This window comes from Neopelma chrysocephalum, unplaced genomic scaffold (assembly GCF_003984885.1).
Source record: "Neopelma chrysocephalum unplaced genomic scaffold, ASM398488v2 Primary Assembly neopelma1_75, whole genome shotgun sequence".
NCBI classification, from domain to species: domain Eukaryota; kingdom Metazoa; phylum Chordata; class Aves; order Passeriformes; family Pipridae; genus Neopelma; species Neopelma chrysocephalum.
Window position 1 is genome coordinate 7,352,864 of NW_020897736.1, and position 26,817 is coordinate 7,379,680.

General features: G+C 45.8%; 1 protein-coding gene across 1 annotated transcript in view; it reads right to left on the reverse strand.

Annotated features, from left to right (window-relative positions):
• The window catches only part of ACAN (aggrecan), a 46,392-nt gene extending 25,931 nt beyond the window's left edge, over positions 1-20,461 (reverse strand). Inside the window, exon 1 of the mRNA XM_027688655.1 lies at positions 20,439-20,461. The gene's annotated coding sequence lies outside the window, so the exon portion shown is untranslated. The remainder of the gene's footprint in view (positions 1-20,438) is intronic.
• Between the last annotated feature and the right edge of the window lie 6,356 nt (positions 20,462-26,817).

Genomic DNA, 26,817 nt, shown 5'->3' on the forward strand with positions numbered 1-26,817 from the left:
GATACAAAGCCTTAACTGCAAATGGATCCTGAACTGGTAGAAGAAATCCACATCTTAAATCTACCCTAAAAATATTCTATTGGGATCTTCAATTAGTCAGAGCAACCTTCTACTTCTGAAAGCTTTAGGAAAAGAAAGGAGCATCCTGCTGACACTGAGTGACAGAAGCAATATAGGGAGGCCAACTAAATTAATCCTAACTGGATTATCATCCAGTATAATATCATGGCATATTAAATCACCACCAAGACTCAAGTTGGTTTCAATATTTCAAATAAAAACCATGTCCTCTGGCAACACAGCATTGTTTGGCATCACATTTCAGCCCTGACTCAGAAGGAAGGACCACACCTACTGAATCACTGGTGTTTCCTTTGAGGTCACCTGTCCAAATATTGGATGTTTAACTCCTGGGATCTAGAAAGATTCCAACTGACTTCGGCTGACAGGGAACATTCTGAGTATATACCTATTGACCTTGTAGATCGTTAAATATACTCACTGGCACAAGAAAAGGCCAAAAATAAACCCCATCCTGTACAGTCCAGCATTAATGTTTCTCTTATGAAAAAAACTGACCTCCACGCACTCATTAATTTCAACCTGACATATCACAAAACTTTATCTTCAGTGAATAGAGACAGCTATACTGGCAGAAAATAGGAGAGAACAGGGATGGAACACATTGGCAGAGAAGTGTGCAGACTTCAGTTCGCAGCTGTAGGGCTAAACAAGGCCAAATGGACATATCCCAGTTTCTGCTGGGCATGGGAATAAAATTTCAGGTAAGTGCTAACCTCAGGGGGACCTTGTGCATTTGCACATATGTTTGGGTGTCTCTTTGGTTAGGAGTCATATCTGCCTAGACAATGTATTATGAACCCCTTGTGCAGCACGACAGTTGACTCCACCATTTTCCTCTAATGATGGTTAATGATGGCCACTACCAAACCAACTGCCCTGCTGCAGAGGAGGTCAGAGTGCTTGGCAGTCAGTACTGGGACAGTGGCAGAGGGACGCGCCCACAGGATGGGCTGTGGGGGGCAATGAGGTGCCTTCTGCTCCTCAGTAATCGAGGAGAACTGGAAACACCATCTGTTATGGATAAACAGTCTGAAATCAGCTTGGTTAAACAGCCATACCCAAGAGTCCTTGAAGAGCTGGCTGAGTAAGTTGCTGGCCCACTGATGTTCATTTATAATCTGCGCTGGAGCACTGGGGCAGGTCCCGAGTACTGAAGCACTGTGCCAGTAGTCAGCCAAGATACACAACGATGAGCCTCATAGACACATGCTGGTTTGATTGACATAAAATTCCAGGCAAAATAATGGAAAATGTGATACAGATTTCAATTTATTAAGCACTGAAGAATAGGCGTAATATTAATCTTAGTTTAGATACTTGTACATAAAACAGGTGCTTCCAAACTTGATTTTATTATTTGGCACGATTCTAAGCTTGTCTGATAAAGCTGCCTGCATGGTTGCAACACAATGTAATTAGGTTTTGATAAGGTTTGACTTTCACAGGGTTCCGTGATAAAGATGTGTAATGTCAGTTGCACATCCACTGAAATGTCTTAGCAGAAGCCAGGCTGGTGGGTCTCTAACAGGATCCATCTGAGGGACATGGACGTTGAAGGAAATATTTCTAATGGGCATCTACAGGGGTCGGTATCAGATCCAATGGGTTACTGAATAGACCATGCTTTAATAGAATCAAACATAAAATTATATAGAAGATGCAGAGCATGCCTGCAATGGGATGTTGTGTCCTAGAAAGCAGTCAATCAGGAGAGCTACTGCCATTATCCAACATTAAACCAAACAGGAATTCCTCTCTGTGCATTAGTGCACACCTCTGGGCTGACATGAGGATATCAGAAAAAGATGGTGCAGAAATATCCACTAGCAAGGACCTGAGGAGAAGGAAATTGGCTCAACCTGTATTTTGGGGAACAGGTCCAGCTCACAGACCAGCTACTAATACTTGAGGCAAAGCAGAAAACTTGAAGCAGATAAAGCTTCTAAGATTTGGCAAATCTTTAAGATTTGTGGGGAAACTGAAGTCCACTCTCAGAAGCATATCCTTGTTTAGTTCAAGGAATGTTTCCTGCAGAACAAACAACTGTGCATCCAGATCCCTCCTAGAATAGGTCACTGTTTTCACTAAGGACCAGCCTAACACTGGCTAGGGACTGTTTCCCTGGAATGAGGTTGTAGACTGGGCTCAGATTGTTTCTACTTGCACCATGCCATAGCTGCCATTCCAGTGTATATCCTGCACTCGCGTCCTCTGGATAAAAGGAGAACTAGGAAAGTAAAGATTATGTGAGCCCTGGAAGCTGGGTGGACCCTCCAGGGCAGAAGGGATTCAGGCAGAGGACACTCTTCTAGCCATTAGTAACTAATTCTTTAGTTGTGATACATGCTTGAGCATTAAATAAAAGCTCTTACTTCTCCAGGCTCCTTAGATCAGGTATCTTTCATCCAACTTGCATTTTGCCAGAATCCAAATAAGCTGAATAGCCCTGAATGTCATGAGATAAGCTCAGCCAAGAGAGGCAGGCAGCTTTAGACCTGAATAGAAACATCCTAGAGCAGGGAAACAGAAGTGTTTAAATATAAAGGGAGCTGGCTGGCTGAAAAAACTTTTAGGGTCCGTGCCTAAAGCAAATTGGTACTGTTCTGAGTCCCACACATTTGTTATTTCTCTGTACATTGGCAGTGGGTAGGAGGAGAGCAGGTTCATCTGTCCACCAATTAGACATCACAGAACAAAATGCTCTAAACAGAAGAAATTCACTTTGTCCCAAAGGCTAAGACGAGCTCATGTACTCCTAGTCTAATTCAAGCTTTGTTCACAGGGAAAAACAGCCTCACATGGTAACAGCTGGGACCAGCAGTATCTTTGCAGTTTGGTTGAGCTATGGAGAAAAAAACTCAACCTCCTCTTATCCCACAGAAGCCCAGAGGAAATGGATTTTCCTTGTGAGCAGTGGTTAAACAAATCACAATAACAATGTTTTGGGTGTATTCTGCGAAAGTGTTGAGTCCCTGCCAGTTAGAAACCCAACCTACTCCTCAGGGTGCTGTTTGCAGCGCTGATCTTCATTTTTCATTCTCCTTAAGCATGCCAAAGAGATCCAACCCTGAGTCTGCATGCAGCTCTGGTTGGGATTCGCTATGCTGGGAATGCCTTTGATTAATGTCCTGTTGTTACAGCAGTGGTTCCATGCTGCAATACTTCTACTCCGTGTTGTCTCTAGTGGGATGTCCAAGCACATGTTAATGAGCAAACAGCTGCTTGAAGGAGCAGTTTTGGAAGCAAGTAAGTAAAGAGGGAGCAGATGTGGATAGCACAGATGATGGAGACCTGGTCTGTCTAGACAAGGGAACTGGGGAATTTGTTCCTCTCATTTTAAAGCAGCATCTAAACAGATTATACAGCAGAGATGATATGCCTTAAAACTGATGATTCCTCTCTGCTGACAGTCAGAGCAGAGGAGGGTGACTAGCTCAAGTATGGATGCTGTCTTGACAGAGGTGTGGGCTCAGACTAAGGCAGCTGTGTCCAAGGAGCAGGAAGGTACAGTTCAGCACTTGGGAGTATCAGTGTGTGCTCGCTGAGATGGGACCTGGCGCAAAGGAAATGTTCTCAGTGATAAGTGAGTACCTGAGCTGCATGAGTAAAGGCAGAGTAAAGCCTGGAGCAGGCTAAGCAGTGTCAGGAATGCCCCCTGCTCAGCATCTTACTGACTGGGCCCCAGTTGTAACTGAATGGTTAAGGAGAGAGTTGGAACTGAGAAACACACTGAGGACACAGCCAGTACCCCTACAACATGTGCCATAAATAACACAGGCCTCTGGAGATGACCCCAATTGACTACTTTTTTTGTAAAACTTTGAGGTATTCTGGCTACTAGAAAAAGGTGAGCTCCAGAACTCACAGGAGCTACCAAGTCATTGCTGGCAAACTCCAATTCAGTTGCAGGCTCCTTATCTTCTGGCAGAAAAAGTCACCTTGGAGAGAAGTTGTTCTGGACACACTTCAGTGGAGCTCTTCCTAGGATGATCACCAAGAAAGGTTTGTCCAAGCTCTAGCAGGGGTCATTGTGAGGGACTAATTCTTGCAGCACAGAGCCCTACACACAAGCAGCAATGATCACACTTTCTGCAAGGTCCATGTTACAGAAACACCTTCCATCCCTGCAGATTGCTTTCCTGCAAAACTCCATTTGCACTTTCAGGGAGAGCAACTGGAGCAGGCAGCTTTTGTGGTGAGAAGAGAGGAGGAGGCAGGAGAAGTTACAGCAGGTCATGGCTGTGCCTCTGCATCAGGGTGGCTGTCCCTGTGTAGGACACCGAGCAGTCCAGAGGAAAAAGAATCCAACTAAACTGCCACAAAAATTCCAGCCACCCTACCTCCTCTAACCAGTGCCCAAGACAAAAACAAGGCCCTCTCCAATTTAGCCTGGGCCAGGAAGGATTCAGGAAAAGCTCTTGCCTTTCCAAAAAAGGCAGGGTTGGGAACTGGTGGTAGGCTCAGGAGCTCCCCACCCCAGAGAACAACTGTACCTTTCACCAAGTTTATTACCTCTTTATTTTACACCTAAAGCTGTGCTTCTGTATTGGGTTGTGTGCAGTGTCCTAAATTTGCTGCATGTAAATATGTTTATTTGAGAATCTGAGTGTGTGTGGAGGGAAGTGTGTACCTGTGTGCAGACAGGTTTAATCCCTTGCTCTTCCAACCACATCCCCAGGTTTTTAAAGGGATGAAGAATGTGGAGGGAGCAAGAAAAGGAAAGGTCACTACAGTGAAAGTTCAACGAAGTACCTACACAGTCAGGCCATACAGTGGAAAACAGCCAGATGGCCTGTTTGCAGCACACCCTAAATTGTTTGCTGGCTGCAAAATATTTTTTGTCCCAGCCTATTTTAATTGAGTCCCATCTGAAGTTTCTCCTGTGGCCTTTGCTTGCTCCAGACCTTGTTAATCACCCTTGTTGCAATTAAATTTATTTCCATCATCCTTAGTCCTGCAGTTGTCCTATTTTTTTTCCTATGGGGTCACATGGGTTGTTTTACTCTTCCTTCTTTTTCAGTTTTGGAAAACCTTTAATGCACTTACATATTGTTTCTGGCAGCTAATAAAATGTCACTTATTACCTGGAAGATATGCCTGGGCATAAAAGAATTTCCAAAAAAAATATTTCTGTTAAAATTATGGATGTAAAGAGGCTCCTGAACAAGAGTTAAGCCCAGCTCTACTCATTTCACCTTGGATTCTCTTTCTTCAACTGGTTTTCCATCCCCAGCTGATTCTCCATAAGGGAATGGACCTTAGTTTCTCAAGGACATGCAGTCACCTCCATCCAGACTTATCTCAGCACTATTATTTTCAGGCACCAGCACTTGAGACCAAGGGTCTGATGAGGTCTGAGGAGACACCCAGCAGGGACACCAGGACAGTTCTCATGAATGTTTAGGCAGCACATCCCATGCCCTTGTAGGCTTCAGTCAAACAGTATTTTCCCCTCTCCCATGTAAAACTACAGATTGTTCATCTGTGATCTGTACAAAAAACCACTTTATTATCTCTCTGTGTATTCCCAGCCTTTGTGCAGGACTGAGGGTTTTTCTGCTAAAAGTCTCAGCCTGGTCCAGGAAAAGGGAGGGAAGGAAGGGGGCGTGGTGAGAGTGTGGGGGAGAAGTGAGTGGGATGGGCAAAACCAGTTTTATTTCTTCTTCTTTTTTTTTAAATAATGCAAACTTTGGAACAGAAATACGGCAATAAATGTACTCCTGTGATTTTTCATGTTTTTTCAGCTGCAAAGAAAATAGGAGAAATATTCCATTCTGTCTGGCTTCCAAACCATTCTGGGAGTAAGGTCTTTATGTACAGAGCAGTTTGGATGCTGCTCCTGCCTGCTCTGTTTCTGAAACCATCCCTGCACCAATAAAGTCCTTTTTTTCCCCAATCAGAAAGACACATGGCAGAAATTGCTCAGATATTTTGTCACTGAGGGATGTGGTCCTCCACAAACTAACAGTCCTGCAGCATTGGCTGCCTGGATTGCTACAGGAGATGGCAAAGTGATGGCACTGAGGCACTCCTAGTGCATAAGGCACAAAAAAGGGAACATCTGTTGAAGACTGGGAATAATGTGAAGTTTCACCTCAAGTCTCAGCTGGCTCCTGTCCTCAAGCACCTCTTGCTACTTCAGGTATGAATATGGTCAGACACAGCTCTGCTGATGCACTCTGGTGATGGTACCAGTGTGCCCTCAGCCATGACATGAGCTCCAGAGCTCCTCTCTGTCCTCGGGCCCAGAGACTCAAGGTGGTGCTATGCTATACCCTTTTTGGTGCCTTTATGACTTTTCTTTCTGCTATAGTTCAGCTGGTTATGTGATTATGTCATGCACACACACTATAGGAAAAGCCAAAATACTCAAGGATGTATGGTCACGCTTTCAATAAGCAAGAGGCCAGAGGAAATCTTAGCAAAACCTAAACAGTCCTGTTCAGGTTCAGTTAGTCAGCTGAGCTCAGACGTATGGTCAGAAACAAACATCCTACTGAACACAAAAACTTTTACAAGCATTTATCTCTTTTTTTTTGTGTCTACCACAGAACAGCTCTCATCTTCCCCTGATTTACATTGGGTTTACATTACATCTTCCTTGACTTCAGCAGCAAGCTAAACACACAGGCTCCAGAACAGCAGAAGCCCATAAAACCAGCTCTCCCCAAACTCTCTTCCAGGGAAATCAAAACCATCTGCCACTGGCAACACACACCCCAGTAATTTTTCTATCCTTCATGGACAGAGAAGTTTCAAAATGCCCATTATGGCAGATGACAGCTGGAGCCTTTCATGCAAGGTGTGGGATCAGCACCAAGCCCTGGGCTGCCATGGCTCCGAGTGTCTGCTTGATATGGAAAGCCAGAGCCACACTCAAATGGCCCCTGAAGCCTCTGAATTCAGGGGAACAATGAGCCTTTGAGACTGGCTGAAGCTCACACTCAAAATCCTCTCTAGTCCAAGAAGAGAAATAGAAATTTCTAAAGAGCAATTCATCTCCTTATGAAATAGATGTCTCAGCTGAGGACCTTTAAAGAGGGGTTCAGCCATTTCTGTCAGCTGGCAAAGGAGCCTGGAGCACTGTTAGACATCTAACTTTTAGAGATTGATGGGTGATTATGCACTTCATAAAGTCTCCTTATACCCTTTACACTTTTTTTCTGGAGCTGCTGTCAGCCTTTAGTGAAGCTCCCCTTCACTAGGGGGAAAAATACAAAAACACAAAAGAAGAGAAACTAGACCCTCCCTGGATGTGAGGTGTGAAGATGCAGCTAGAGAGCAAGGTGTGAATGTGACTGCAGAAAAGCAAATCTCTGCAGTGTCTCTATGCTGGGAGAAGATTCCACGGAAACATACAACAGTTTGGGTTGGAAGAGACCTTAAAGAATTCACGGACAACCCTTCTGCTCTGACCCACCTCCGCCCTTCAGAAGGTTGGTTTTCTAGAAATCAAGAAAGTCTTTGAAACCACATTTTAGTACAGAATCCATAGGCACAGAGACCTAAGTCTTCACTGGCTTTGCTCGTTACTGCCTGTAACCGATAACTCGGCCACCCCAAATCACCTTGGAGGCTCCTATGTGCTCCTAAGAAATGGGATGTGGAAGTTCACCTAACAGAGCATTGGGAGGGACTGGAAGAGGCATAACAGAGCTGGCCCCTGCCAGTTTCACAATGGCAATGATGTTTTCTCTTGCTGTGCTCCAGGCAGACAGGGAAACATCATGCTGCCTTGGAATGACAACAAACTCAGGAGATTCAAGGTGAGAGCCACAAGAGCACAAGGATGGCTCCAGGGCCTCTGTAATGGCCACACATTGGATTAGGCTAATGACATCCAGGGTGGCCACATTTCTGGCTGGTATGAGTTGTGTAAAACTGTGCATGGCCTCTGCTTGCATTAGTGTCTTCACGTCAATGGGCACCTCTTATAAGGTACAAAAGCTGCAGCAACCTCTTGTTAAGGACACTTTCTACTGATGTGCTACATATATCAAGCTCCACCACCATCTTTGGTGAGGCCATTCATGCTGGGAATACACCCAGCTGGTAATACTAAACCTCCCCATACTGTCACAGCTCGACACAAAAGAGATAAGTGAACAATCACATCCCATCTGGTCTTTGCCTTAGCGAGTACAGAATACTGCTGGTGCTTGACAGTAGTAAAAGCAACCTTTCATCCAACCTAGAGGAAGAGCTTCCAGCTTCATCACAGTCTCAGTATCTGCCTCTTTTTGCTCCCCATTTTCTCTTTCCAAAGTTGGCACCTGAAAGTTTTCTCTGCATTAATTCCAGACATTGTGTAAACACTGTGCTTAGATTTACTTAAATGAGGCTGTTTCAGCCCCAGCTTTCCTCCCAAGTAGATTTCCTGTCTCATAAATTCAAGACATGAACGGTTTAGTTTTGCTAGGAAGGTGGAATCTCAAATTGATCCTCCCTTTGGGATGACCTGGAAGACAAAAGGGCAAATGGCATGGGAGAGGGCCTGGGTTTTTCTGGTTACTGGTTGGAAAGAGGGGAGCCATCCTGCCTGGTGTTCAGGCAGTAGTGCCAGTGGTCCAAGTGACTGTTGCCAGTTGTCATAAACGGTCTGCAAGATTTGAAGTCTACCAATTTCTTGGCATACTCTTTACTTCCTCCAGAAGATGGAGAAGCATCTTTTCCTACTGTGCAGATCACTGGCATTTTCAGTGTAGAAGCAAGGGATTACTGCTTTCTCCTGATTCCAGATACTCAAAGTATTTGTGGCTCCTTAGAAAGGCACATGTATATCAAATGTTCACACACACTCTTTGTGCAAGGCAAGCAGAGGGAGTCTCCTAGGAGAAAAAGAGCTTTTCCTCTCAGCCTCTACTCACTACGACTTTAGATATTTTTTCTGGCAGCAATGTGAACCCCCAGCCACAATGCAAGTGGGTTTTGCCACTGCTGCTGAAGGATCTCATGCACTCTGGTGCCAGAAGAGGAGTCTTAACCAAAACATTGGAGTGGGTTTTAATCAAAATTGTCTGCTGTCTGGTACTGATATGATGAACCTCAGTTCTGGAGGCGCTGGGCTCGCTTTGCCTTCCACTTTATGGAGAGGGCACACAGTATAAAGAGACCACAAGCTTCACATTTAGACTATAAATGAGGGTTTTGCTGCCTTGGCTGTGTTGAGTAAGACTCTCCTACTTCTCCATTTCCTCTGCCAGCAAACCTCTGACAACTAAATTGAGCACAAAACAGCCATGCCAGCTTGTACTTCTCTAGGAGCCTGAATGGTACAGGAAGGATTAAGGAAGAGAAGCAGCTTTTCACTCCCATCTCTGGTTCTAGGAAAACTTAATCAATGGCTGGGCATTGCACCCTGTGAAACTGCCTCATGCATGACAGCAGGAGAATGGTTCACTGTCTCCTCTCATTTCCTCCTTGACCAGCTCTCCCAGACCATTTTGTCCTGCTCTTGACAGTTTTAGCAGTGGTGAAAGACTATGTGGACCGTGGACAATGCATTCCCTTCAGGGACTGAGCCAAGCAGCCAGTGGGTGCTGAGCAGGGGCAGTGTCTATGGCTGCTGTCTGGCTGTACAAACCAGGGGCTTTCCTGCAAGCGTTTGCATGGTCTAAGGCCCATTAAAATCTCACCAGATAATCTCTTCTTTAATGTTTTCTCTTTATATTCATCCTCAGTCACTCCCCCAGCCATTACCATCATGGCACCTGGTAGTCATAGAATCATAAAATGGTTTGGGTTGGAAGAGACATTAAAGATCATTCAGTGACAACCCCACTGCTGTGGACAAGGACACCTTCCACTAGGCCAGGTCGCTCAAGGCCCATCCACCCTGGCCTTGAACACTTCCAGCACTGGGGTATCCACAGCTTCTCTGGACAACATGTACTGGTGTCTCAACACCTTCACAGGAAAGAGTTTCTTCCTAATGCCTAATTTAAACTTGCTCTCTTTCAGGCCAAGAAAATTCCCCCTTGTCCCATCACTCCAGGCCTTTGTCCAAAGTCCCTGTCCAGCTCTCTTGTAGCCCCTTCAGGTACTGGAAGGTGCTCTAGGGTCTCTCTGGAGCCTTCTCTTCTCCAGGCTGAACATCCCAACTCTCAGGCAGTCCCCATAGCAGAGGAGCTCCAACCCTCTGAGCATCTTCTGTATCCCTGTACAGTTCCTTCCTTTTTTTGTGTGCTCAAACCGTTCATGTACCAGGAGACCATCCTGAGGTGCAGTGCTCTCTTCCCTCTTAACTAAGACACACAGCGTGTGTTTAACTTAATTTAACTGGCTCAGTCTGTAAGTGCTCTGTTTAATTTAATATTGCTCCATTCCTTTTGGGGAATAGAGGTACCTCAAAGCACAGTCAACTGCCCTGTCCTGCACCAGTCTTTCCAAAGGGATTTCACCATGTAGGGAAGACTGAGGGATGCTCAACTCTCCTTGTTAGGGACAGTTCCATTGTGCACAGACACACATCCACTGCTCCTATTCACTTGTCAAGTCACTTTGTCGAAACAGTAATTCCTCCCTTTGGTTCAGCCTGTTCTTTTCTTCTTGGGAAGAAACCAATGGTGACTCCAGGCAGAAAATAAATCTTTCTCTTGTTTTTTTTTTCTACTATAGTGGTGCTTTAGAACCAGGCCAAATTGTACAGCAGAAAACAAAACACGACAAGAAAGAAGATAACAGCCAAACAAGCTTGTTTTGGGTCTGCCACTGAGAAGGATCATCCATCAGAGACCTCAAAAGCCTTAAGTCCTACTTTATGAGACTGGCAGGAAGCTGGAAGGGAAGAAACAAGGTGATGGAAAACATGCCTAGGAAATTGTTCTTTTCCAGCCCCTGGCCCTTCATGAAGGTGCATGTTGTTCTCTTTGTGATGTATTCACCCACCCAGAAGGAAAGATAATGAGACCCCTCAGCACAGGAGAAGAGTTTCACTTCCCTGTCTTGAGATTTCAATTTTGGCTTAGTCCAAAGATTCCCTCTCACACAAACACTTTCTGGAAAAGGTAACACACGTAAAAGGATACATTTTTAATCATGTAAGACCCATCGCTGGGTCCAAAACTCAATCACAGCCTTTTCCTTTTTTCCAAAGGAGGTCTCAGTGTCTTCTCAAAACTCTGCCCACACTGAAAGGTCTGTTCCCTTCAAACACATGATGAAAGTACCCTAAAGAGTGGAGACACTGCACTTGAAACAGCCAAACTTGTTGACCTGAATGTATATTATGTATATATAGAATCTTCTCTCTACACATACATGATTTTATGAGTGGGCTTAGGTACGGTATTACTTAGGAGCAACTGTGTGGATGTGACATTGAAAGAGAGAGCAAAACGAAGACAATTAGCCTCTTCAAAATGAGTTTCAGTCTAGGGTCATTGAATGAATATCAATAATCCTTTCATTACAGCTCAGATCTCAGGGCTCCAGTGAATTAACCCAGCACAGGCAGACAACAGTCTTTGCCTTAAAGATCTTGCAGTCTAGAAAGTGTGCTGCTGGCCAAGCCTAGAGAGCACAAATGTGAATTTGGGGAGACCACAGGGATCCTGAAAAAAAGCAAGGCTCCTACATGAAATATAAAATTGTTCTGTGAGCTGTAGACTGTGAAGGGAATGAAATTTAACCTTAACATAAGCCACAGACATTTGGAGAGCTGCTTCTGCTAAGCCCAGATCTACACTTTGCTAAGGAAAATCCATATGTCATACCTTCAAAAAGAGAAAGTGAGGTATGGAGGAAACCAAAACAGCAATTAGATGGGAATACCAACTTTTCTGAGAGGTAAATAAATTCCTGTGTATGAGATGTGGTTAAGAAAAAGTGCCAAAATGTTGTCCAGTGTTTGGTGAAGTGTTCTGTAAGGGCAACAGAAAATGTTGTTTTTCCAGAGATATGTGGAACAGCTTAAAACCAACAGTGCCCACATTTTGAGGAACAGAAAGGCACCAACACAGATCCCCTTGTAGGCAAAATAACTGCCTAGCAAAGTGCTTAAAACCTGCAAATAATGTTCAGCATTAGTGGACAAGGTGTAGGCTTTAAAATGGGTCCTGAAGCATGCTATGTTGGTATTTTAACTCAAACATGCAGTGATAGCAAGGGAAACTGTAAAAAAGGAAAATTTGTTTTATACTATTGGCATAAAAGACCAATTCAAGGGCAAATAATAATTATGATCTATTTTAACCAACCTGTCTTGTCATTCTTCCAATAAGATGGGCAGGTAAATTATCCGGTGGCCAGATCCAGTTACCACTGGAATCAGCAGTAAAGATGCCATTTACCTCTGAGGTTGGGAATATTAAGCCCAAGATCTGATATTAAAACCTAGTCTAGACTGGTAACTGTTTGCAAGTCCCAAAAAGGTATCAGGGAGAGCCCTCAAGAGGATGTTTAGGCCACCACAAGCTTGTACAGAGAACTCTGCCTTCAGACAGGAGAAGAACTAATTCCCTAAGACAATATAGCAAAGAAAACACTGTAAGGCTTTTACGCACAGTGTGAGAACTGGATCTAATCATTCATAACATTTGGGCACTGTCAGGGAGCAGCCTGCAGATTGTGGAAATTCCACACATGTGACTGGAGAGCCATCACAGCATTAGTGGGCATTGATCCACAATTTAAATAAACCACATGACAGGAGTAATGTTCAGGAAAACTAGTTGACAGCTATATGTTCAAACCAAAAATATTGTCTAACATTTAGGATGAGCATTCCTGCAAACATGGTTGAATGAGTCATACTTTAAATCAATTATTTTTAATGGAAGCATATTGGGAAGGTAAGGGTCTATGGTGATATTTGTTCTGGCCCTCAAAGCTTGGTCCATGCAGACCCCAGGCTTGTCCAACCAATATCTGGGGCCTCTTGAGTCCTCTGTGGGCATTGGGGATGTTCAAAAGCCATTTTGGACATCCTCTCCCCTTAGGCTGTGAGCTCTGTGCTTGCTCTGTGCACAACTCAGCGCAATCTCCTTCCCACCATAAGGATGTCACAAGTATTTTGGAGAGCAAGAGAAATCAGCCCCACTAATCATTAACAAAGTTAGCAGATGGCTTCTAAACTGAGCTTTCAAAGATTTTGAGTACAAGTTTTGACACAGTAGCAAAGGATACTCTCTTGTGCTGTCCTGTGAGATGCTGTGAGATTTCTGGGAATGTCAAAATATTTTAGTAAAACTCCGATGGCCTGCTAAATTTTGCACAGCATTTCAATATTTAAAGATGCAAATGGATGAGCAAGACACCTAATGGAACTTGCAGAACTTCTTCTCTCTGTCTTTGGAGACTCTGCTGCAAAACAGGCTTTCAGTCCCTAAAGCAGCCTCTGGAAAAGGACTAATTTTATAAGGGAGATTAATCCAATCAGCTGAGTGCCTAATGACCCTCATACCCCATGAGTTTAGAAACATTAATTACACCCAACAGCACAGAAGAGACAGACATCTCTGATGGTTGAGATACCACATACAAATCCACAGAAAAGCAGTCAGCTGCATTTACGGTTCCTGAACAGAGAGCAATCCAGTTGTAGAATAAAAGAAATTGGAAATTAACTGTACCAGGGTTGAAGAGAAGGTGCCAACCAGTGTATTTATCTTCACTTTCACCAATACACATAATGGAGGCATGAGTAAAACTTCAGCATTACTCTGACACTGCAGTGTGAGAAAGTGCTTTCCATTTCAAGCACAAAAACCCCCAACCTTCTTGTCTTTGGAGGTAGACTGTGTTTCTGAAGCTACCAAAACACCCTTTCTCCATCAATATGTGAACAGGGGAGCTGCCATGGAGGATATAGGGGGACCAGAGGACCTTAGCTCCTAGGAAAGAAAAGGCTAAGCATAATATTCGTAAAGTACATGGGTTTATGTAGGTTTGATATGCATATTCAAGTAGGGGACCAGTGGCATTGTCTAAAAATGACCAAAACAAGAGCAGAAGTGATGTGTCCTGTGTGGATTTAAAAGCTGGAAAAGGGGCAGCATGATATCCAGCAGAGACCAGCTCACCTGAGAACTTATCTAATTTCTCAGGAAGGCTTTGTAGCCCACAGTGAACTCGGTGCTGTGTTGCTCAGAGGGGTGATGGTGCCTGGGCGATCTAATTCAGAGACATGTTGTGTGTACTAGAGAGAACTGGATGCATAGCACTGAAGATTGAAGATCTTGGTTGACTCTGAGATCTTCATGTCTGTGACCCACATGCCTATCTGAATACAGCAAAAAATGGCCAGAATGTCCCCAAATACTGAAAGGTACAAAGGAAGGTGCATATTCCTCTTGCTGTGTTAATACAGGAATGATTTTGCAGATGAAAAGGATACAGCATTGCATGAAGGCTCAGTGGTGTGCTGGGGCTGGTCTGAAGCATTTCAAAATGCTGGACAGATTCAGACCTTAACAACAAGAGCAATGAAGACCCTCCTGTCCTCTGCTAAACACAACATTATTGGTGGTGCTGAATAATTTCCTGTCTCCTATAACAGGTGGGAAACCATACAGTAGGACTAGTAGGTGATCTCTGCTTTAAGTTAGATCAAGGGATTGTTTCTTTTAGGAGGCAAACTGCAGGGAATCTGGGAATTATGGAGGGTCAAGGGTTTTACCCTATCTCTGGAAAAGTAGCTCATGATCTTGAAGGACAGCAGGAAGGGTCATGATCCTATGGGGTTGCTGGTTAAGAAAAGGGGTTTTCCTGCTAACAGACAGTGATGGTTGCAGGATAGCATTAGCTCTGTGGCCATTGACCACTCTGGTTTTGAGAGAAGGCCCAAGTAACAGTGGTGAAGGGCTGAGCTGGGAGCCCAGTGTCCCTCTCTGCACAGTCCTGCTGTGTCACCTAGTGCTGGTGTAGTAGGCAGTGTTAGCAGAGTAAGAACCCTGCAGCCTGAGGGGATCACCAACATATCAATTACTATAAGGCAGCAGGGTATTATTTATACAATAAATGTTATATAAAACAGCAGAGTAATATTTAGAGGGCAAATACTAGGGAGAGGAAAGCTGCAATTTCTTCTGCAGCAGCAGGATGTTCTGTGCACTCCAAAGTGCTGGGCAGGATGAGGGTGACACTTACATGCCAACTATTGTATGAGGACAGGGTATTATTTAAACCCCAGATACAATGGTAGAGAAAGAGTATTATTTACTTACCAGTCTGAATGCAATAGCAGCAGTGGCAGTAACTGCACAGTATAATTTACAACAGGGGAAAAGACATCATTTGCAGACTGGTTATTACAGAATGGGAGTGTATTTGTTGTGGTACAGCACTGAAGCATTACTTTGAAGCTGAGCGCTATAGAGGTACTGGGTTATTATTTATACACCAAACACCTCAGAAACTATTTTTCTGGGGCTAAGTAATAGTGACAGTTAATAATTTATATGAAATCCATCCTGTAATTTCCAATATGTAACCTACATGATTATTTCAACCTTGAAACTGTGGTACAGATGATGTAATGTTAATTACACTGAGATCTATAGCTGTTCTACCACAGGACTGCTAAGCCAGAGTAATCTTCTAAAGTGAATAGATTTGTGCCAGCAAAACTACTGAATCTGTCCCTCCCCTGTGCAAAGCCTGCAGTGCCCAGGGATTTCCAGGGGTGTTTATCCCCGACCCCATACAGGACCCCAGTAGGAGCAGCAGGTTTTGCCGTGGATTACAGGTTATTCAATCACCAGCACGGGGTCTGCTCTCCCAGCAAAGGTGTGAATGATGGATGGGAGCTCCAGCTGGAAGGGATCAGCAATGTTTTCATCTGTTTATCATCTGCTGGCCTCTGCATTTTCTTCACACACCTTTCTCATCCAGTCTGTGATCTAACCTCAGGCAGAAGATGTTTCTTCATTATTTCCTGTTAGTTTCCCCTATGGATTTTTTTTCTGCTGCCAAATTATTCCTATTTAAATTTCTTAAGTCAAATCTGTATGTCCTGTAGCCATCACAGTTGATTTCTTTTGTCTTTCAGTGGTTGTCTACATCGTTAATTAAATAAATAATAGAGTGTCCGAGTGCTCTGCCCAGTGTTAACCAAGGGCATTGAAGAAGCCAAAGGCACATGGAAATTGCCAGACCAGATGAAACTAATGGTGTGTTTAGACCAGTATCCTGTCTTGGACAAGACTTATATTACCAGCTTCAGAGCAAAGTTCTCATCATTGAAAAATAGGGAATAAATGGCTGAGGAGGAAGTTTCTTTTTAACACAAGGCATTTAGTGGTTACCTTCTGCCTTGCAGCATGAGTATTTACATTCCATATTCTCCCGCTAATGCACACTAAGTTTATTTGGCATGGCTTAATAGACAATTTTACTCTTCTCAGGCCTAACACATGAGCACCGCCCTGCCAGAAGAAATTTCCTTTCCTGGTCGCTTCATCCCCACGATGTGACATGTTTGCTGTAGCAGAAACCCTTTTGTCTCATGTTGCCTGATGTGGCCTCTGTCAAAGCCAGTACCTTTCCTCCAGGATCTGCCCTACCCATCTCTGAGCACAGCGGAAGGCTGGGTTCAGCTCCTCCACACTAAGGTGTGTCAGAAGATCCCTGGCTCCCAGGCAGTTCCCTGATAACATGGTGGCAACCAGGACTATCCTTGTGTTTGAGATTCATGTGGTGCCTCACTAATCTCATAGCAAGCACATCTACCAGGTCAAACCACCAGACCTGCCTCTCCTGGGACATCCCATCACCCAAGTTTTTCAGTGAAGTCACTGCTCCTTTCCATCATAAGCCTACACACAATCAGGATGCAGTGACAACTTGGGAGGAACTGAGCAATGAGGTAGGACTACTCCCCTGAATTAATTCTGGGTGTTGTCCAAAATTCTCCCTACTTCAGCTGACCCAGGTGCCCTCTGGCTTGCAGTGGGTTAAATAGAAGAGCCATGATTTGCCACGCCTTGGTTGACATAAAGAGCTACTACAAAGGTGAAACCCCAGAAGATTATACTTTTCAGAGGTCTCCCATTCTCCTGATTTCATCTCTTGGTCCCTTCTCTCAGCAGAGCTCTTTCTGTGGCCTCCACTCTGTCCTCCCCTCCAGTTCCCCAGGTTTCCCCTGGGATTCAACAAGGTTTCCCCCTCAGCCAGCCTCAGGGACAGCCAGAGCCACTGAAAATGGCTCCTAGGCTACTTCCATGAAGCTTATACAGCAGGAATGGGGTCCTGGTGGCTTCTGGACCTCGCTTTATGACCAACATGCTCGAGTCACATCACCTCCCTCATCCTCACTTGGTCACAGCAGCAGTGACACGGCTCCAGCTGCCTCTGTCAAGGGGCTGAAGCCATCGGGAGCATGAGATCACTGAAGCCGATTGCACAGTGGTTGGGCTTGTAAAGCAGGGGAAGGAAATTGGACCAAGGCAGTCTGCGGGGCTGCTACTTAACACCTCAAAAACTAAAACACATAGAGAGTCTTGGGGTACCCAAGTCGAATGATTCTGGTATTTCTCATCCTTCCCCCACCCTTCTGCTCTCTGGTCTGTACAGAGCAATCACCGGGGAGGGGGAATATCATACAAGGGAGACATGGAAATTTTTCTAAAAAAGGAAAGTCCGATGAAAAGCACACAGAGGAAAAAAATCTCGGTGTGAAGCATCTCAAAAAAGGCAGCGCGGGTAGCGCGACAAAACCCCCTGCCTATTCATCAGGCCAACAAAAAGCTTCTTTAGATTTATACTGTGAGCCCATTGAGAGGGAGGGGAGGGAGGCAGCGCTCACACACCGCCCTTGTGCACACAGCAGAGCCCGCAGTCCTGCCCCGCGCACACAGGCTGGGCTGTTCTGCCCGCTCACAAGGAAGCTCTGAGTTTTTAAAAGTAAACTGTAAGGTTTCCGTTGTTGCACTCGGCTCAAGTATTTTTATTTTTTTATTTTTTTTTTATTTTTTTAAATATATAACAGCTCCCTCTCTTTGCTGTCCCTCTCTCTCCCCTTCACTCTCTAAACAGCCCCGGCTGCTCTGGGCTGCTCGGCAGCCGTCGTGCGCTGGCTCCCTATGTGGTCCAGACCCGCTATGAACACGGCTTTTGTTGCTGCTGCTGGGAAGCTGCCTGAGAGCGGCACACACAGCCCGGCTTGTTCCACACGTGGAGGCTGCAGCGGGTTTGGGCAAGGGGGGAAAGAGGAGGAGGAGGAGGAGGAGGACAGCTTGGGTTAGGTTGTCTTGTGGTAGTGCAGCCGTCCCACCACTGGCAAGGGAAAGGGGGAAGCAAGGAGACGGAGGCGGGTGGTGGTGGAAAAGATGCCTCAGGCAGCTAAGAAAGGTCCCGTTGATTTTTAAAATGGGACCAGTTGGCCCTCCACCAGCCCACGTTCCCACTGGATGTAAGTCAGCATGGGAAGGCAATGAAGTCACTCAGTGTGTGCAACTTACGTTTGCAGAGGATCTGCCCCAGAGAGGGAAGAGGAGAGAAAAGACCAATAATGGAGTGAATTTTGGAGTTCCAGGGTTCCTAATCATTATGTGCATTCTGGGTGATAGCAGAGCACTGAACAACAATCTGGGTTTTTTTTTTTCATTTACAGATTCATTCATTAGTTTCTATCTTTTAAGTGATACCATCTATTCTCTTCTCCTTTAAAAACCCCTTAATGTTCTTCACTAACTGGGGAGTATTTTATGACGATGAGCTGCTGTTTGCTGAATTTTGTTTAATATCTAGTTTTCCTTAATCAGTTTTCCCCTGCATCTCTTTCACACCCTCAATTTCCCATCTTGTCGTCTGTCTTTGCCCATCCATCCTCCAGCCCTCGTGCTGCTGTTAAACCCTGCTACTGTACATAGAGGTGATTATAGGAAACATTAAACAGCAGTTCGAGTGGAACAGATGGAGTTTCCCCCCAAAGACTGCTCAGGCTGCAGAAAGAGCTCAGCCTCAGCGATGGTGGGAAGTGATGCCTCCCCTTCCTGCACTCTGACAGCAACTCAAAACATCTCAGAAAGGGGCAACATCTCCCCTTTGACCTGTCAGGCAGATACAGTCTCTTGAAGCCAGCAGGAAAATATAATGTCAAACAACCAAAGCAAAGAAAGAAAGAGTTCAACTTCCAAAAGTGCCTTTGCAGAATCTGAAAACCCACCAAACCTGGTCCCCAAACCACTGGCCCCTCTGCCCAGCCAACATCCTTTACCGGGAGCTTATAGATGAAAGCCAAAGCAGTGAGGAATGCTGAGAAATTCCTCTCTCCCAGCTATTTCGTTGTGGGATATTTCCCCCTTTCCACATCTGGCAAAGCTATTTTAGACAGCAACGAAAGCTTTTCAAACTGACATTTTTTGGCTAAACCACTCAAAAGGGAAAGGTTAAAACATACACTTTCTGCTGCGTGCAGAGGGCTACTAAGCACAAGGTTTAAATGAAAAGTCTTGAAAAGAAGTAAATTAATCAGAAGAAAGAAATTTCTGACAGAGATTCTGAAAAATAAAACAGTTTTTGCTCTGTCTGTTTCTGGAGAAGAGCTCAGCTCCCTGAAAACTACTGCTAAAAATACGCTTCATCTGCGAATGGATTCGGGAAGCGGGCAGGTACTGAGGAATGCCTGGAGCAACTCACTGGAAATAACCCAGGGGACTCTGCCAGCCGCTGATCCCTGACATCTTCATGCAAGGGGAGCATTGTAAAACCCTCCAGCATCCCGGCTCTTTTCATTCTCTTCCCGAACTTGTCAGCCCCTACAGAGCTTCACACCCCTCCAGCTCAGGGGTCGCCCTTTGCCTGCCCCGTGGCAGAGCAGTGACACCGATCAAAGCTGTGACCATGAGAAACCCCGGCACTGGTCAGGATGCTCTCAACAAATCAGTGTGCCGGCAGCTTCCATCCCCAGAGCTCAGGAGCAGGATCAGACACATCACCCGAGCCCCAGCGGCAGCTGAAATCCATCACAAAGAAACACCAATGGGTTGGAGGGTCTGTTTGGGAGGGAGAACAGGGATAACCTGTCTCTGCTCTCCTGCCTCGTGGTTTTGGCTATGGGACCACTTAAACCATCTTTGCTTTCCCTCCCTTCCCCAAGCCAACCAGCAAACTTGACACACAGCTGTTGCCTCTGGCTGTAGTTTGTTCCCTGTAAGGGGTGGGATGCTGGTGGGGACCATCACGCCGGGGCACACTCCAGGCACAGCCTCCCCTCTCACAGCAGCGCTGCTTGCAGGAGGGAAACTGTGAAGAAGCTCAGGCTCAATTATTTTCCAACTTTTCTCACATTTCTCTGCTAGTTGCTCACCAGGGAAACGACCAATCCCCTGACTGAGAGCCTGCTTCTCTAGAGCACTTAGGAAAGTTAAGGAAAAGACACCAAAGAGAGGAGGGAGGAAAGTACGATACATTACCTTTAACAGTTCAGTGCAGTGCTTCCAAAATCTAAGTCCCATACACCTGGCAGAGAAATGAGGTCTTTTTTGGTGTTCAAGAAGAAAAGAGCTTGCCACTTCTTGCTGTTCCTGTATGTCTTCTTCACAATCTCCAGATGAGTTTTCCTGCCTTTTTTTTTTTCTTCCCCGGTTCCCCAGAAGAAATCAAAATTCCCTGTGTGGTATTTCAGGTCCTTTCAGGCAGTGGCAGCAGCAGCAGGCTTGAAGAGTAAGTACTGTGTGTGAATGGCAAAAAAGAGAGAGAGGGTTTCAGACCACATTAGCTGCCACTGGCTGCAAAAGAGACCATCAAACTCCTGTCAGCCTCCTTAGATACCTCTTGAAGAGCTGGCAAACTAAGTGTATTGGATCCTCCTCTGGATTTTAGAGTAAAGGTAGGCAGGCATCCAGGGGGCAGGGGGAAATAGGAGGGCTTATGGACAGAAAAGGAAGCCCAGCCTCTTGGAAAGAAGGGAAAAAAAAAAACATACACCCAACCCAGAAAAGAAAAGAAAGGGGAAAAAAAAGCATTACCAAAAAAATACTGTAAATGGAGAAAGCTGAATGGGGAGTGGGGGATTAAATTTAGCCCTCTGGTTTGGAAGCAAACTGGCTGGGGCACCACAAGTGGTTGAGAGAGAAGAAATAGTTTGTGTAATAAAAAGAGAACGTGGTTTTTTCAAACTAAAATAAGATGAAGCTAATTAAGGAACCTGAGCAAAGTATTTGTGTCTGCAATGCAGTTAATATCACTGCAGTCTGAGCAAAAATGAGCAGATATACTAGGAAGCCCCAAACCAGCAGCAAACAGAACAGTTTAGGGAACTCCTGCATGGCCCACTGGCTGCTGAGGGAGGGAGGCAGGTGAGGGAGGGAGGCAGGTGATGGAGGGAGGGAAGGGATGTTCAGCATTATGCAAAGGGAACCACCTGGAACATCAGTAACTGATAAGTGATGTAAAGGCAGAGAAAGGAGGCATTTGAGAGTGAATTTGCCTGAAGGCTGTTTGTGGTGAACTGGGGAGAAATGAAGTCTGTACACACCTGGTCATGGTGCACCCTGAAGCAACCACCTGAAAACTCTGAGGAGGATCCCATAACTGAATCCTTGGCAGTTCTGGTGCTGTAAGAAAGTGCTGAAGGGACTGTAATGTGGTTTTTTTATTTTTTTTTTTTTTCTGTCGGGGTTGCTGATACCTTTGAGAGGGACAAAAAGCTGTGCTCAGGGAGGAGGGAATGAGTCTGTTGCTGCAGATCTACAGCTTGGCTTGTGAAGGGGCCAGATGACAGCTGGGAGCAGATGGGAAACTGCTGAGATGTTCACAATTCAGAAAAATTCTTTTGTTTGAAAAAACTGTTGTACCTCAGGAGTGAAACCTGAGCATGTACAGAGATACAGGGTTTGGAGTTCCTCAGGCTTGCCTGAAGAAACATGCTGGTACTGTTGTCTTCTAACATGGAAGAGATCACTACCAGCCTAAAGCAAAGGTAAAGTCTGCAAAAGAGCACAGGGAGGTTCTCCTGTGCCCTTCTTGAACCCAAGCCACATGGCTGCCCTCAGCATCTCTCCTTCCATTTCTCTTTTGATGTGATCTTTAATACCTGTACTTCCCTCTCTTATCCTAACACCTTCCTTTGCTTTCTGGTTTATGATATAATAGGTTCTCCTCTCTCCATGAGTTATTTGATCCCATACCTCACTTCAAAGCTTGCTTCCTTGGCTGTCTCACTTTTTGACCTGAGGCTCACAACCCCCAGCCATGCATCCATCACCCTGACAGGTAATGCTCCCAGACCACAGAGCATGGAGACTTCCTTCTTCCCACGAGTACCTTATTCCATCTTAGAGATTCAATGCCAAATTTTGGTGTGAATCTGCCCCTTGGATTATATCCCCCCTCCTTTTTTTTTTTTTAATAGCAAAGCAGCAATAGATATTAACTTCAAAACTTGCCAGGTGCTAAAAGTCAAAAGGGCAGTGGGAAAGCTTCACACCCATTGGAAAGAACAGTGCCTTTGCAGCACCACCTGAAACTCTGTGACTTTATATCATCATAGAATGGTTTGGGTTGGGAGGGACCTTAAAGGTCATATAGTTCCAACCCCACTGCCATGGGCAGGGACACCTTCCACTAGACCAGGCTGCTCAAAGTCCCATCCAACCTGGCCTTGAACACTTCTAGAGATGGGGCATCCACAGCTTCTCTGGGGAACCTTTGTCTCACCACCCTTGCAGTGAAGAGTTTCTTTCTTATATCTAATCTAAAGCTACCCTCCTTCAGTTTAAAGCCACCCCCCCTTGTCTTATCACTTCAAGCCCTTGTCCAAAGTCCCTTCTCTGCTCTCTTGGAGCCCTTTCAGGTACTAGAAGGTGCTCTAAGGTCTCCCTGGAGCCTTCTCTTCTCCAGGCTGAGCAACCTTAACTCTCTCAGCCTGTCTCCACAGCAGAGGTGCTCCAGCCCTCTTACCATCTTCTTGGCCTCCTCTGGACTTGCTCCAACAAATCCATGTCCTTCTTATGCCAAGGGCCATGGAGTTGGATACAACAGTGCAGGTGGAGTCTCACCAGAGTGGAGTAGAGGTGCTGGTCAAGCTACTTTTGATGCAGCCCAGGACACAGTTGGCTTTCGGGCAACATCTCTGGGTCATACTGAACTACTCATCCACCAACACTCCCAAGTCCTGCTCTTCAGGGAGAGCAGAGCTCCCAGTCTGTTCTCTGCCCAGCCTGTACTTGTGCTTGCTTCCACCACCTCACAGACCTTTCAGTCTGTAAGAGCACTGTCTGTCCATATCAAATCTAACTCTCTGTCTGCTGAGATAAAGTGGGGGCCTTCCCACCTCCTCAAAGGGCATTGGATCCACCCTAGGGCTGCCACTACCTCCAGGTGCTGAGTGGGCTGAGACAGACAAGGCAGCACTGCAGCATCACATGCCTCCCCTCCTCACCAGCTGGGGTGTCTCTGCACTGGGCAGCACAGTGTAGCTATAGCAATGAGAGGAGACAGGCAAAACACACTTCAGATGGGGCATGACAGCTCATGCTCTAGGCAGGACTCGGTATTTCCAGCTGGTTATAAAAAGCACATAGACAGGAGCTATAAAATGTGACCTGGCTGATTTTGTTCAGACTCACATACGTGAGACACTCTGAAACCTCTCAAGCCTGACCACAACCCTTTCTCCCTGTAACATAAAGATCTTTTGGGAAATGTACATGTTTAGTTGTTTTGCTGTGGAATAACTGTGAGTCCTGTGTACCCTCTACTGCTGCTGTGGTTTGGCAAAGAAAACCTCATCCAAACCTTTGGTGAGCTTAAGCCAAGGAACAGAGAAAATTCCACTTTGGAGCTGACCAGCTAGGAAAATGTGATGCTCCACACAAAGTGGTTTCTTAGCAGCTTCAGGAAAGGGGCAGAAACTGCTCAGTACCTGCTGGCTGTCCCAGTTTTTTGTCTGCATCAGGAACGATTGGAAAAACAGCTAAATATGTTCAGAGAAATTGTGATTCATAAACTGCTCTTGTGTTTGTTTGTTCTTTAAGCTGAGGAGAGGCCAGGTCAAAAACAGTCACATAGATGGCTTTTGTTTTTTGTTTAAAGTGGGAAAGCAACAGTTCATGGCTGTTTGAAATACAGGTAACACATTGCAAAAGTGCTTTCAGTTAGGTAAGATTTTTACATGTCATTATAAAGGTCAAGAGAGGCTTGTGTCTATTCCCAGTGAAGTTCAGCCTTCAGGGAGCGCAAATATTTGAATAGAGAACAAACCCTGTGGCCAAGGAAAAGTGGATAATAGCTCTGCTGTGAAAACTATTGAATATCCAGAATATGTATGGTGGAAGAAGCCACTGAATAAAAATGGGCAGAAAAGGAAAAAAACACCAGGCAGAAGAAGGTTGTGTCAGTTAAGGTGAGAGTTGCAGTTTTCCAAAAGCAATGAAAGGTGGGCTTGGGTGGCTTTCCAGCCAGGAGAGAGAGGGAAAGAAATAGAACAAATAGTACAACAAAGAATAAACCTTTCAAACTGCTTTTAACAATTATTCTAATCAAACCACTTACTGTTGTGAACTACTGCTCCTTCCCTGCAACTACCAGTGCAGTCATCTCACAGCCCTCAGCTCAAATCCTTGCCTTACTCTCAGGATGAAAAGGAGCGCTTTGTGTCCCTAAATCACACCATTTCTGGGATTACTGTGTCCTATTAAAAGCTAATTAGGCATTTAAAAGAAACCAGGGGGGACATGAGAAGAGGGTATGGGATCCCAGCTGCTCTGTGCACAGGTGATTGAGTGGGGTGATGCACAAATTCAGTCCATGAACCATCTTCAGGAAAATGTGCTGGAGATCTAGGGGCAATCCAGGGATTTTGAGCTTGTGCCCAAAAAGTATTGCTCCTGCCTTTACAGTCAGTTATCTGATGTTGCAACAGATGCTTCCTGATCAGCCATCACAGGTTCCTTCAGTGATCAGTATTTGAGTTCCCGCTGCCCTGCAGTGCTGCCGAAGCCCTGGCGCTGGAACTGAGGCTCACAGAGGCAGGGCAACTTGCTCAAGGCTATGTATGAAGCCAATGTCACAGCCAGAACATCTCCATTCTCAGCCCTATTCCCTCTTTTACAGCCAGCAAAGGCTGCAGCAGTGCAAGAGTGTTGGCTGCATTGCTAAGCTGTTTTGCTGGAGCAGTGATGGGTAGTGATGCTCTGCAAGGGCGAGGCTGCCACCTCAGAATGTCAGCATTGACCCTCATGTTTGGGTCCTGCACTTCTCCAAGCCAAGATCCCCTGATGGGCAACACATGGTGTAATGTAGAAATGTCCATGCCACAGCTCATGTCACTGGGTCTCTGAGCAGGGTGGTTGTATGGCCTTACTTTGGAGTCCCACTGGAGGGATGGAAAGAGATAGTGATAAAATCCCTCTAGCTAAAAATTATGAGGAGTCTAAAACCTCCCATCACAGGCTTTGCCTACTAAGATGTTATCCTGAGAGCATGAGAGGGGACTGAAAAGAAATGAGTCAACATTTGGGGGTAAAAAGGACACAGAGGAGCCTCCCCCCCAAACACAGCACCTGCACCCCTTTATTCCAGAGTGAATATCATCCTTGTTGTTGCAGGTGGAAAACTCATCCCATATTTAAAAAGCCAACCCCATACCCACACACAACTTCTCCCAGCCCTGTTTGCATCCCGGATTGGAAACGGTGCCCTTCCTGAACCTCCGTGCTGGACAATGTACCTATTCAACCTGCAGTGGCCAGGCCGCTCTGGTTCCTGCTGAATGAGCTGCCTTCTGCTCACAGCCCGTCCTGCGCTGGCAGACGTAAACAGCGGGGCTCGCTCGCCCCCACCCCGATACTGTGGCTTGTTCATCCTCTGACAAAAATAGAATCCCAGGCCAGAGGATGGGATGGTGTGCACAGACCAGGGTCTGTTTGGAAGTGGATTTTTTTAAGAAGTATTTTCTTCTTTTTAGCTTCTCTCGTCTGCTTGGTGTCTTTCCGATTGCTCAACAGGGTTGTATGAAGGGAGTGGGGATGGACACCTTCGGTCAAAGATTTGGCGCTGGGCAACGCTGGCTCACCTAGATGAGCGTCTTGTGCTTGTTCTGGCTGCCCAGCATCTTATCTCAATCCTTGGATGGCCAAAGGGAGGGTCTGGTGGCAACGGGCACCACTAGCTTAAACATGTGTGGTGTTAAGGCTCACACCACCATCTGGACTGGTGCTTGGCACACAGAGGGGATGGCCGGTGTCCCTGGGGGTGCTCATCCCTCTGCACTCCTGCAGGGCACCCCAGGGATACTTGCTCGTGTGTTTTGGGGTGCAGGGGAGGGCTGACATCTCCTAATTGGGCAGCCCTGGGTGGCATGGGTCTGTTAATCTGTCAAGACATGACTGCACAGTCCATCAAGCTCCATCCACAGTGCTCCTGTTGTACAAGGGACCTGCCCTCTCTCCCACTGCGCAGCTCCATGGTCACAGTGTGTGATATGTGTCCAGCCTTCCTGGCCATCCCTGGGTGATGGTGAGACAGCTTTTTTCCAGGAGGTATAGTGTGGACTGCTCCCTTACCCAGGGTGATGCTGTGTGCAGCTCACTGCCCACGCACACTCCCCTCACACACAACCCTCGGCTCTCCCTTTCTCCTTTTTTCCCCTTCTGCCACATTCATGCCCTCACCTCACCTTGTTAATCAGCTGCTTGGACTGAACCTACCTTCGCCCCCCTCCCAGCCTCCCTCATGGAGACTTGCAGGCTCAGCAAGGAAACCGTGGGGGTGGGCACCACGTGGAATGTTTGTACAATGAATGAATGAAAACAGTGCTAATTTTATGTTCCTCCCAACCGGGGATGGAGC